Genomic DNA, 14,172 nt, shown 5'->3' with positions numbered 1-14,172 from the left:
TTCTTTGAGTTAATGAAACTACATTTATGTACAGCGTTGGATTCACAAGGAGGTGGTTAGGGTGGGTAGTGGGCACACTAAGTAGTGCAGGAATGTGACATGAGAATCTCAGGGTCTCATCCAGTGTCGGACATAGCAGATTCACTGCCCTAGATGAGCTTCCTCTGGCCCCAAACACCCACTCAAAGAGAACATTATCATCTTTTTATCTTTTTATTTAAGAGCAACGAGAGATAATGAGAAATCAACACAAATAAATAACTTAGCTAGCAAACAATGATAATAAATAAGCAATAAAAAGAATGCATATGTGCAAATTTGCCACTTTTTGTCTTCCCTTTTCTTTTGGTACTGCACCTTGGATGGCTTCTGCCTTTTCCTTCTGTCTTACTGTAACATGCTCCTCATACACTTCACTTCACCACACCCATCAATGATTTAGCATGTTCTGACTGTGATGATCACTCACTGATGAACACATCAAGGTGGACTGCATACTCAGGACTAGAGTGGTGCCCCTACTACAGATCGACCGTTCTTGGATCTTTGGATCATTTTGCTCAAATGTTCAATTTTTATTCTTTTTTTTTTTTTATTAAAAGAAAAGATTTGAGGGGAGGGGATTTGGCTGCCGCCTATAGGAAGACCTGCCATTGTTTGTAGTTAAGCACAGGCAACAAATGGACTTTGGTTAAGTTTTAGGAAAGATTGTGATTTCATTTAAACAAAAATGCCTTAAAAAAGGCATTAATAAAAATATAATGCTCTAGTCACTATGGTGTAACATTGCAGTATTATCCAATTATGTTAACAGACTTTACATTTCCCTCAAAACCATGTTTTCTGTTTGAGGTTAGTTGAAGCCTGTATAAATGTAACCTCCAGCAGACAGGACTGGCATTAGAGCAATAACTGTACATGACCATCTACTTCCCCAAAGGCTGTAGCGAGAATATTATGTGTTAAATTATGACAAACATGTCTCACAACAAACAACACCAAGTGATTCCTTTGAAGTGGTGTATTTTGGGGCAAATGGATAATTACTTTAGTCATGTAAACAGGATTAACATGAAAAGCTCTGGCACTTAAAAGCCTGAACCAACCGAGTCTGCAACAACTTTTATGAACATTTGCAATGCAGTTCACATCCATTTGTGCTATTTTGCAGAAACTCGCACCGTTTAAAACTGCAAGTCAGAGGGGAGAACTGTGAAATCGTTAACACTTATGCAGTAATTCATTTTTGGGAGATTAAAAATGATCTTAAAAAGTTTTTTGTGCATAGGTTTACTTTGAAAATGTAAGGTAGAGTGGACAGCTACTGTAGCTGGTTAGGCAGCTATGTTCCACACTAGTTAATATAAGGTTAAGAAAATATAGGTATGAGTATATGGCTAGATGGTGCAATAGGTACAAGAAAAGAAATGATTTGCTGAGATGAGACTTGAGCCACCCACTAACATCTGGCTTTTTTTATGGGAAAGGTTACAATTGGCATTTACTTCCAGGTAAAATGACTCTACATTACTCATGGGTCAGCTTCAATCGGCAGTGATGGAAATACAACACCCAAGTGGCTGTATTAATTTTAGACCCTTTGCCAGCATGCTATAGTGACAGGTCGCCACGCTGGGTTTGAATGTGGATCCAAATTTAGGGTGCTTTCTCACTTACGATGTTTGGTTTGGTTCAGTCGAACTCAAGTTTGTTTGCCCCCTAACTGCGGTTCATTTGGGCAGGTGTGAACACAGCAACCACACTTGGGTGCGCACCAAAAACAACCGGACCAAGACCCTCTTGAAGAGGTGGTCTCGGTCTGGTTACAGATGAACTCTGGTGTGGTTCGTTTGTGGTGAGAATGTGTTCCGACCTGGATCTGAACCAACTGCAGTCACATGACACATTGTTTGGGTTAAACATGAGCATGTTACAGTCCTGGAGGATTATTAATGTGCACCTCCTCCTGTACTGCCTTAATATGCACATTCAGCACATCCAATGCATCAAAACATTGTTTTCTAGTTGGAGCCGCACCTCGTTTTCAAACTGTATGGTTTGACTAAAATGAACAATGACAGCAATATAGTCCACGATGACCAGCGCTAAAATCAACCTGCGTAGTTGTCCCTCCATTGTGACATTAGAAAGTGTCACATTTATCTTGCAAGTGTACTCTTCTTCAACGTTGTGTTTACTTCCTGGATTTTTCCCACATGGAAATTCTGATCAATCAAGAGCAGCTTTCTGGCACAAGGCATTTGATCTGGTCTGCTTGTAAATGCTGCCGTGAGAACACGAACCAACTCTAGGCAATTATGCAACTTTGTAAGAAAATTAGTCCCTGATTCAGACCAAAGCAAGACAACTCTAGGTCTGAAAGCAGCCTTAGTTAGCACCAACTATGAAAGAGAGACTGAGTAACTAAGAGATTTTAAAAAAAGTGATGTAAAAAAGTTAAAAAAAAAAAAAAAAATACACATACACAGAAAGGCATACTCATCCGCAGCAGAGCATTGTACATGGCTCTGGTCTACTGGCAATGGAAAAGGAGTCTGTCACCTATTTTTGACATGTTTTCCTGTGCTTAAAACTGGCATGCACAAGCTACTTTTGGTGGAAAAAGGGTGTAAGTGGAGCTTGTTGGAGGTGATTCAGCGGCTGTGAGTTAGCATTTTCTGTGAAGCTAAAACTGGGGAAAGAAAGTTTCCAGGTGGCAAAGAATTTTGATTATAAAGATGAGGTTTCATTTTACCTGCGCTCACAACAGTAGGTGGAAAATGGATTATATTATGTGGAAAATGGCTGCAATTTTATTGTAATGGAGCAATTTTGTAAATTTTGCAAAAAATAGCGTGCAGATTAGAACAAATTGCATGCTCTCACAAATAATGCACAGGACTGCTTGATTCTGTTTTATCTACTGTGGTCCTGCACAAGATCACACGCTTCAGGAGGGACGAACTAAAATTTATTTTTTGTTTTGTTAATTCGTAGTTAACACTAACAACGTCCTGATCACAAGCTCTTTAATCATTTCCTTAGATTTAAACCAGATCCCCATTCGTCCTGTCTGTTTCTCCGTCTCTCTCCTCCAAACACACACACACACACATTTACACACAGCCGGCTGTGACAGATAATCTCTGCATCAGCTCATCCCAGGCCCACTCTCAATGAAGGGCCTCTCAGGTGTCCTAGATTTGCACTGGACCTGTTCCACTTTCTAAGGGTCATGAACACACAGTGAGAAGTGTATTACTGTGAAGTGGTGTAAAAAACACTGGTGGGAAGCTCGTCTCTGCAGTAGGAGGCTTTGATGTGTCGATAAAGTTTATTCTAGGCAGAAACGATGATAAGAGGAACATTTGAAACAGTTTAAACATGCTGCCGTGCAACCTGTTAATATAAAGGGGGGGCTTACGTTAATAGAAAAATCTGAATTTTAATGCTAAGAGGGTAAATTGTCCTGTTTTCAACAATCTGTTCCCGTTCTATCGGCTTACAGCAGAGCTGAGATTATCCTTCCCAAACTCAATAATGAAATCTGAGGTTTGCACCCAGGGGTTTGAGCAGACCGCTGTCACTGTATCTCTGGGTAACTTGAAACTCCCTCACACCCGTTTTGCAATTCATTTGCCAGCACAGGAATCAGTCACCATAAATCACCATAAACCTGAGAAGCCCCTTCAGTGTCCTCCAGTGCCTGTGGGAATTAACTGTGTTGTATTTTATGTGTGTCTATGCTTACATGTGTGTCTGTGTGTGTAGGTGGATTGTTGGAGGGATGTACATGGTGTGTGTGATTGTACATGTGCATGCTTGTGCACACGTGCGGCCCACGCAGCTTGAGAAAAGCACCTACTCTCCACGCTCCCAGGCAGCTGCAAACAACAGAGATAAGACAAACCCCTGAGCCCTCGAGAAATGATGTGATTTCATTTGTTATTTATTTTTCCTGAATTGCAGCATGACATGCCAGCATGTTGCAATTCATACACGCCAACCATTCATGAAATATGTTTCCATTATTCTGCATACTGTAGCATAGTGGTGATTTATGGCCATGGATTCCATCACTCCATTGTCTCCTTTGATTGCATGCACTTTAACCTCCAGGCTGAAGGATATCACTGCAGAAGTCATGCTGACTGTTCAAACATTCCTACTAATCTATATTTTATAGTTTCATTTTCCCACACATGATGCAGCCCAGCTATCTATAATTCATTGTCTTCATGCTGCTGAGCAAACTGCATTGTAAAAATTTATTTCGGTGGCTAATTCAAACAACAGCATCCTGGACTGCATACCAACTGAAATGATAAGCAGAATGAGCCAAAGACTTTGGCAGTCCATGCTTGGGACAGTTAAAGAGCAGTTCACCTTATTGCACCAACTGAACAGTGAATAACATTACAGCATTAAGCAAGCAAGGGCTTTTTTTTAAGTGTCATTTATACTTTAGCTGGAACAAAAGGTTGTTTTGCTCTCCATAATAATAATAACGATAAGTAGAAGAATATGATGTTATTCGAATATTTGAATTATTAATGCACTAAACCTTCTTAGAATCATCTATAGTTCCCTGTAGATGATAGTTTCCGATAGATAATGTTGTATTTGTGTCTTTACAAAGAGTACAATGCTTTACCATCTTACTTTTGACTGATGTCAAGTGAACCATCCATTAGGAGAATACTAACTATCAATAACAATATGTAGACAAAACAGAGCAGTAAGAAATGATGCCCTTGTTTGCCTGGATCCAGACCTTGACATTTGCCCAGTCCACCGAGGTCGAGTTGACTGATTCGTCTGGCATCATGACATGAAACAGCATTTTTTTGGCTTAAATAAAAACAGCCAATAAGACTCCAAAATATCCTGGATGTGGCCACTGCCATCTTGCACTGGTCATGACATTTGGAGCCAGAGTCTGCGAAATAGTGATCTACATGGTGTTGAGTTCCCACCATCTGACCAATCGTGAGCAGCACCATTAATCGCTAGCACTCGATTGGCACACAAAGCTCTTTATTGTGACGTAAAACCCTTTTTTATAGTGTCAAATGCCGAATTAAAACCAAACTTATAAGAAAAATGAACACTACTGAAAAATTAACTTACATTAGTGTCATTAAGCCATAGTGATGCGCGGATCGGCTCCGATAGCACCTGAATCAGCATGTACGCATCAACCATCCAGCCGTTACAACATGATTGAGCTAGCAAAGCAGTTTTGTGTTGCTATGTGTGGTATTTATTCAGTTTTGGAAAATCACGATGTCTAGAAAGCATCAGTGGCTGCACCTGACAGGGACAGCTAACGTTAACACTAGCAGCAAAGCTAACATCAGGATCGCCATCCGTTAAAAGCCTCCCATTGTCGGATACGACATGAAACTACTCCAATTAGCTCAATCATGTTATAACTAAGACATCCGCTGGAGAAAATATTTTTTTCACGGACCACTTTGTGAGTTTAGTGAGTTATTACAGACACGGCTAACGGCTAACAGCTAACGGTTAGCCCAGCTAATCTACGATAACCATACACACAGAGAAAATACTAATGTTTGTTCAGTCATTGTGTTTATAGACTTTACAAACATCAGATTAGTCTAAACGGTGATATAGTGATGTGAAAAATGTGATATATACATATATAGCTAAACTCAGCAAGGTAAACAACAAGGTGATTCCCATTTACACAGTGGTAAGAGTACTGGACCAGAAGTGTCGCACAAAAAAACGGAAGCTGGCTGCGTTCTGTTTTGTCTCCGTGTTTCCGTGAAAAATAAGGTGGATATGCTAACATGAATGGGGCTGGTTTAAGAACCTATGCTGCAACTAGCCACCAGGGGGCGACTGAGATGTTTTGGTTTCACTTTAGGGGGGTTGTCATGTCATTTATTTTTATATACTGTCTATGAAACTAACAAGTAGCCACTCAGTGTCAAGCTGTTGTTTAGCATTATCAAGTGGTGCATCGGAACCAATGAGTAGTAATAACAATGGAAAGCACTGTAGACAAGATTGAAGCTGCTGTCAAGGCTGTTTAAAACCAACATGTCTTCCATGAGTCTCACTCCCAACTCATCAATTACCAATGCTTGGTCAGTGGCCCTTAGTGTCAGACACAACACAGAGTCACCTTTTAGCAACAGTATGGCAGCTTTTTTTGACACTTCAGGCAACAAGAAAGTGGGTATGGAATGGTTGGAAGGCTCGTAGCTTGTGTGACTTGGATCGGTTCACAGCCTTCTGCGGCTATTTTATTGAAGACACAGCTTTCAACAATGAGACAGCACTGTAGAGCAGTTCACCAAACATTCTTATACTCCTCCTCAGACAAACATCATACCTAACTTTCCATGTGTGTGTATGTGTGTGTTTGTGTTGTCCTGCCATTTCCCAGAACTTGTTTCACCATCCCAATGTTCGTCAGGTCACTTTGCTCTTACCATCACAATGTTTGCCAGGTTGATCTGCTCTTAGACTTCACCCCAGAGTGAGACCATTCAGGATTATTCAATTTTAGTAAACATGTTTTACTACTAACTTTATCTCGACTCTCAGACACTTCTTGGCCTTTTCGCTACCACAGTGGATGGGTCAGACAGACAACACAGCGTGCTAGTATGTGTACTGTGCTAGTGACATATGTTAGGACATTATATGATGTTGGTAACAAACATACCTTTTTTAGCCATAACTGAATTTTTTTTAAAAACCTAACCGTGTGCTTTTGTTGCCTAAACCTAAGGAAGTGAACCTAAAATGAAGGGTTTTTTTTTTTTTTTACTTATATTCAAAGTGTTTTTTGGAAAGAAACTGTTTGGATTTAACAAGCAGAAACCATACATTTCCTGTGAAAACTAAAGTTGTTTTTTTTTTTTTTTTTCAGACACGATGCATGTAACGAGGGTAAATTGACACACCATCCCTGAGCGTCAAAAAGTGACTTAAAAGGGTGTCATATTTTGACACACAAGCAGTGTCCACTCTTAAAACCCCAGCAAAACAGGTATGGCTAAGCATCAGTGTGGATGTAAAATGACATTCGATCACAGATACATTGGTCTCTAGGTATTGGTTAGGGAAAATTAAATCCTCTTTCCCCACAGAAATCAGTTTGAGTGGATGCAACGTCCAACTGACGATAGAAACGATGTGTAACGAGCTGACAACTCTGTCTGATACCAGGCAACATCCTTGTTTGAAGGTGGTCTGATCACAAAATGGTCCACAACATGATTCTTTGTAAAGCAGCAATTGTCTGCTCCCATGACTCCTTCCATCACAGCATTCTTCCATTTACCCCATCATCAATCCCCAACCTCTCATTGATGTTCTTACCCCGCTTGCACACACACACACACACAGAGTACATCCTTGCTCACCTACCGTTTAGTGCAAGCTTGAGTAAACACCAGACATTAGCTGACAGCAGAGGTAGCGATGGCTCTACCTCCTCTGAGCTAAATCAATTAGGCTATCTCCAGTGGGGCCATGCGGTGTTTGCAGGCCTGCTGGGTTCAAAGGGTATTTCTGTTTCACCCAGACCAGCAAACAGGCTGCTGCTGTACACGCTGCAGCATCTGCTTGGATTTGGCCCAAGCCTGAAAGGAATGAATTGGATTTGTAGTGAATGGTTCAGTCAGTGATATTGTATACGGCTGCAGTTCTGCTCTTCGTCAGACCCACATGAACAAACTTGTAAATTTTTGTGCTTGTTTTTATCAGGATCTCAGTTACTTTTTCATTGTTTTAAAGATGATAAATGCACGTCGCACCTCATCGGGCTGAGATGATTCGTTGTATTATGATCTTCAATTTCAAAGCCAGATGTAGAAGCTAATATATTTCACACAAACAGTATACAGCCTAATTCAGGCAAGGCCTGTTCTTGATTGAAAATCTTTTTCCTCTCATCCATTCATTATGAACCTCATTACCTCATTGTGCTGTAAACCAGGCCCTTAGGAGATAAGCCCTGTCCTTGACTTGTTTGATGTGTAAACAGATAAGCTATACAGCCATCTATCATACATGCTACTGTACGTGTGTGTTTGAGTGCACCAGAAACATGTTACAGAGACTGAATACGTCCATGCTGTCCACGAGAATCCTCTTACTTCACTCACTATGTGGTGCATTCAATGTGACTGAACAGTACTACCAAACACTCTGTGTGCTTATCAATCTCTTCTCCACTGATGCAATGAAGCGTGACTGTAAGGTTGTCATGCTGTGTAATGCTTCACCCATCAGTAGTTACAGCTATCTCTAATGCATCTGCATGTCATGTTTTCTTCTTGGAGTCTCCAGCACACGCAAAACAAAATATATTTATTATCAGAGCAGTTTTTTAAAGGGCACTCCATGGATTCAACACATGAATTTCAGTTAATGTGTGCAAGGAGCACTATACATATTATACTATACTTCTGTGGTCATGAAGAGAGCTTTCAGAGTCTGGGGAAACAATCCTGATGCTGTCAGAAGCAGTTCTCCCAGGGCTACTTTAGTCAAAGAAAACTTTATGTCCATATCCAGTATTGTATTTGGCAGTATTGCTCTGTTCTGGGGCCTCTCCGCCTTTCCTAGGCCTATGCAGAAAGCATCTTCTATGCGACTCTATGGAAAGCCAAAGGCAGAGAGAGAGCACACCTCTCTGCCCTTCCATGAATCTACGTGGAAAACCTGAGGCGGAGAGCGCAAACCTCCCTGCCCTTCCATGCGCCTACATGGAAAGCCTAAGGCAGAGAGAGCAGCAGCAAAGACCCCCCAGGAACAGAACAGAGTCAGCATCAATGACAAACAGGAAAGAAATTGATAAATCAGACACAGCAAAAGGAGGAGCTGGAGTGGAGGCAGGTTGCAAAGTGGCTTGTAGGAAGCAGCAACAGTAGGCAGGCTGGATCCCTGGATGGGATTTGCCAGTAGGTTGCATAGAAAGGAATCATGTGACCTATCAGCTGACTCCCTTCCATCAGTCAGCTGCTCCATCAGTTGATTGGCTCCTGAACCAGCGCTATGCTCAAATTCAGACAATACCCAGAGAGTCAAGTCCAGACATTGTCTGGAGTTTACCTTTCACACGTGTAGCACGGAACAGGAGATTGTCCATGTCAGAGGCGTTCTCACTTACTGGAAATACTTTGATTGGTTAAGAAGAGAGGTGGCACGTGGGTAGAGTGTGCAGGAGGCAGGACATGATGTGGATTACAGCAGTCACGTAACTCGTTTGTACTGTAATTTTGTAATTTGGTCATAAACAACAGAGTCCCTTGCCGGTCTTTGAATTTGTCTGACAATTTTAGCTTCAGCCCTGCATTTAATTTAGTATAAAATATCACCTTCATGCCAACAGTCTTGTCTTGTGTGTAGCCTTGGATTGGATTATACAGTTTTTATTTTGGTGTTGGACTGAGATATGTGGACACATTTCATGTTTTGGCTATAAGCAGTGGAAAACAAAATTGGTACCAAAACTGAGTTAAGTCAAGCCGAAACATGCAGTGGAAAAAAAAGCCTTAAGTGTTACTGTTGAGGCACTTATTGGTATGTAGGAAACTTAGCATAACAACAGTTCTCAATAATAATCCTACACAACGCAATTAAACCGTAAACAGCTCCTCCACTGTTTCGACATGAAGAGCTTAAAGGAATTTGAGCCTTAATAATAACCTCTTTTGCTTTAACATTGCTGTGCCTGAGGAGAAAAGGGCATTTGCCTTGGTTACATTTACAGAGCAATGACGGACTGATGCACATTTTGGGAAACAGATTTGGATACTCACAGACAATGTATGATTTTATACTAACCATTACACCATAACAATAAAGAGCTATTCCTGTTTTGCAGCATTATTAAAATTCATAAAAGCTGCACTGCAGATGAGCAGAGAGACCATCGTTTGTGTGGATGTTAAGCACGTGTTTGCCTGGGTGGGTACCATCAGTTCTCTGTGCCCTTTTCTTTGCTGTTAAACAGTCTGTACGTGTCTTTGATGGAGGGCAGCCAGTAGTCGACCACCCTCGCAGCCATTTGAATGTCATGGTACAGTATGAAGCAGAGGAAAAACATAAGCTTTAGATTAATGGTTTTTTACATATGATGCAGGCGATTATCTTTTCTGTTGGTTTTACATCAGATCAAATAACCACTCTGCTGAAGTACTACAATAAGTACTGCTAGTGTGGCTGCAATCTTGTTAACTTAAAAATAAATCCTATCTCTCACTGTAGTCTTTATTTATATTACCGAGGACTCTAATTCATGTTTTTCCCAGTCATTTAAATCAGTGAATGAAGGTTATTTTTAGGTGTGATCCATAATGTGAGCAAAGGGAGTTTTTCCTTCAATGACTCTCCGAAATCAACACCACTGAGAGCAAACATAAAGAACACACAGGGCTCCAAAATTAATTTGGATTATAAAAATGTTCATGCTCACCTGAGAGTCTATAAATGAATGTGCTAAACAGACATGGCTGTTTTCATCTACTAGTTAATATGGCTTTTTATCGTCGCAGCCGAACCACAATAATCCCTCAAGAGCCCAGCTGCCAATCAACACTTAGTTAACGGATGTGATTTGCAGAGTTGTATCAGGAACAAACATGCACTCGGAAATCAGTCTTGACACTCGTGGTGTGCCAGCAGAAGGATGTGTTAACTGTGAAAAAGCAAACATTTGTAATTACTGTGGCAAACACCATTGCTTGTTTTTTTCTGCAGCTCTGTTCCTTAATATTCGAACATCACTTCATAGCTTGTTGATGTGTGAAATAAAAACAGTTCTGAGAAAATAATTTAACAGCTGTAGAAACCTTATTCCAGTAATCAAATCTTGTATTTCTATCCCAAATCCATTTCTATTTTAACTGTACTAAATCCACCTCTTGTAAACACCTCAGAAGATTTTTTTTGGGTATAACATTTATAAAAAAAAACACACTTCAGTAAAGCCTTTACCGTTTGTCAAAAAGCTGATTAAAGGAATATTTAACCAACAAAATGATCATTTGTATATGAATTAATCACCTTGTGTTACACTGAATTTGCAAAAAGAAAACTTGAGCATTGAGCATAGCGTTAGTTCAGCCAGAACACTATGTCAAGCTCAGCTCACATCCCAGGTACATCAGCTGATCTCAAACAGCCAATCAACTGATGGAGCAGCTGACTGATGGAAGGGAGTCAGCTTATAGATCACATGATTCCTTTCAATGCAACAAATTGGCAAATTTCATTCAGGCCTACTGTTGCTGCTTCCTCTGCAAGCTGCTTTGCAACCTGCCTCCACCCCAGCTCCTCCTTTTGCTGTGTCTGACTATCAGTGTCACATCTGTTTGTCATTGATGTTGGCTCTGTTCTGTTCCCGGGGGTCTTTGCTGCCGCTCTTCCTGCCGTAGGCTTTTCATGTAGGCGCATGGAAGGGCAGGGAGGCCTGCTCTCTCTGCCTCAGGTTTTCCTTGTTTGCACATGGAAGGGCAGAGAGGTGTGCGCTTTCTGCCTTGGGCTTTTCATGTAAGCGTGTGGAAGTCGCAGAGAGGCCCCAGTACAGGGCCATACCACCAAATATAATACTGCAAATGGAAATAGCTTTCTTTGACTAAAGTGTTCCTGACTGAAACTTGTTTTTCTGAAGTCATAGGGGACCAGGATTAACAAAAGCAAAACTATGTCAAAGCATTCCTTCATAAGCTTTCACAAAACTTGTGCAATGTAATCTAGGTCTCATTTATCGAGTTTAGTTCAGTCAAAAAAGTAATTTTACCTCACTGGACAAGGGAGCTGCTGGTCTTCCACTGCCTCCATCTGTAGTTTGTTTGTGTTACTGCGTGACTTGGTGTTTTAAAGGATTAGTTTAGATTCACAAAGTCATACAATAACAACAAACAACAAACAAACTAGAGAATGCAATTTCTGAAGAAATTGCGGATATGAATGCTGATGCTGAATAGTTGACGCTTCACTGCAATGCTGGCTTGGAATTTGAATAATACCATGAATGTATGAATGATGTGGAATATTTTAAGGTTGTTTGAAAAGCTGATGCTACACTGCAATAATGTGTAAGAAGAGGTGAATGATCAAGGTGGTGGTAGACCAACAACTCCCAAGGTGAAATTGTTGTTTTTGTCAGTAGAGTCTGGCTTTGAAGTGAGCATACAGTAGATGAGTTTCACTTTTAGTTCACTTTAAGTTCAACTCCATGTCTGAAAGGGCTGTGTGTTTTGGAAGTACTGAACATGTGACTGGATAGATGAGACCTGGATTATACTGTATAAGTTGTGTAAGAATTTGTAAACACATCTTTTGATATAGTTTTTCTGTTGTCACCTTTGACTTCTCAACAGTCTCAACAGTATTTGCTCTGTGAGTTGTGAAACAGTGACAAGTAGCCCTAGCAGTCATGACTTGAGTCCATTAAATGTGTCACTTAATATACCATATGTTTTCACTCTTTCCTCTGAATTAAAGTGGTCAGTATCCATGCTGCCACTCTTCAATAATAAATTAAAGCAAACCTAACATATAGAAGGAAAGCTGGAGGGAGGGAATGTAATGATTACTCCACATCCCCACTGTGGCATAAAACCACATTTCCACATTTCAGTTCTTATCTCTTTCATTCTACTTGAAAGGAAGTCAGCTCGCAACATGGTCAGTCTCTCTTTGTATTTCTCAGAACCATTATCAGTGAATGTGAAGAAAGTCACAAGAAAGAGTTTATTTTTCACAAGACCAAAAGTTTATATGGGGTCCTTTCAGTGAGAGAAAAACACTTTGTGTGCTTAAACAAAAAATGTAATTCATGACAAAAAATATTTTTTTTCTTTTGTCTTCTTTGTCAGCGTAGTACAATATCATTTTCTCAAATCATGTGCAATACTACTTTTTGTTGTTATATCATACACAATATAACATTGATTATTAGGTGCAGTCTGTTTTTCAACCATTTTAGTTCATTTCTAGTAACTCTTGTACTTATCTTACTCCTATTGTTTTTCTGTTAGGCACTGGTTTTGCTTTTTCTCCTTGAATACACTTATTAGCGTATATATTTTTATATTTTGCCAGATATTTAATATTCTGTTGTTTCTAAAAATGGGCCCAGTGAGTGACCCTGACCCGGAAAACCCACTGGTTGTTATGGTTGTTAGTGGTTGTGAACGTTAAATTGTGGTTACTGTACTTTACTGTAATTTGAAGCATTCTGTGGTACAAGAATTTCTATTGAATTTAATTTTCAAATATTTATACTATAATATATGATATATTTACCATCCAAGTAAAGTCCCAAGGGAGTCAGACTGAGATGGAAAGCTATGGTGATAGCAGTTGTAGTGCAGTGCTGGGCAGAAGCGTCAAGTTGTCACTAATTTAACTGCGTTTTCAACCCATTGTCACTCCGACCTTTGCACATATTGACGTGCTTGGTCATGGACTTTACACATCCACATATGACGTGCAAGGTACCCTGGGCGCCTTTGGTCTTGACGTTCTGGTGACAATGTGTCAAGTTCTGCCTTTTACATGCATTGTCTTCTTTCAAAATACACTTACGTTTTCACAGGTTATTTAACATTTACATACAGTCTCTTTCAAAATAAACCCTCTATGTCGGTACAATGAACGAATTGATGTTTTCTTTCCTTCAACAACAAACACACATGGTTGGGTTTAGGAAAAAAGAACAGTGTTTGGATTACTTACGGGACATGAACACAGCTCTCTAGGTTGACAGTCGGTGTTTGTTGGACCCATACACCACCCCTCCCGCACAACCCACTCGGACAGTTGTTGCCTTAACTCTTTTCCTTGTCCCACCATGTTTCCCCCTGACGCTGCCGTTATATATATCATATTACTGTAATGCAAGCAGCCGCAAATCATGCCGACGTTAAACGACGCCTTTTTTTGTTGGTTTCTGGCACAGCAAGTCATTGCCCAAGCGTTGGATTTTAACGACTTTGGTGTGAGACTGGGCTTGCATTCTCAGTGGCGTGGTGGCAATGTCACTACTTTCTGAGTCAAATAGCTTTTCAGTAGTGAACTAGAAAAGTAGAAAACTCTAAAATGCAGCAGACTTTGTTTTCTGTGGAGGTCTGGATAAAAATAAGGGTAATATCTAGGATAAGTAATGTGACTGAT

The 14,172-nt window shown here is 40.3% G+C and overlaps 1 protein-coding gene across 2 annotated transcripts in view; it reads left to right on the top strand.

Annotated features, from left to right (window-relative positions):
- htr1d (5-hydroxytryptamine (serotonin) receptor 1D, G protein-coupled) overlaps positions 1-14,172 on the top strand; it is a 40,606-nt gene that overhangs the window by 22,592 nt on the left and 3,842 nt on the right. The window contains exon 2 of one of the 2 annotated variants that reach the window (XM_049595424.1): positions 6,911-7,030. The exons of the other annotated variant lie outside the window; for it this stretch is intronic. The gene's annotated coding sequence lies outside the window, so the exon portion shown is untranslated. The remainder of the gene's footprint in view (positions 1-6,910; positions 7,031-14,172) is intronic. 2 annotated transcript variants of the gene reach the window in all.

This window comes from Epinephelus fuscoguttatus, linkage group LG14, assembly GCF_011397635.1.
Source record: "Epinephelus fuscoguttatus linkage group LG14, E.fuscoguttatus.final_Chr_v1".
Taxonomy (NCBI): domain Eukaryota; kingdom Metazoa; phylum Chordata; class Actinopteri; order Perciformes; family Serranidae; genus Epinephelus; species Epinephelus fuscoguttatus.
Note: the sequence above shows the minus strand (reverse complement) of the source record. Positions and strands in the feature narration are given on the sequence as shown.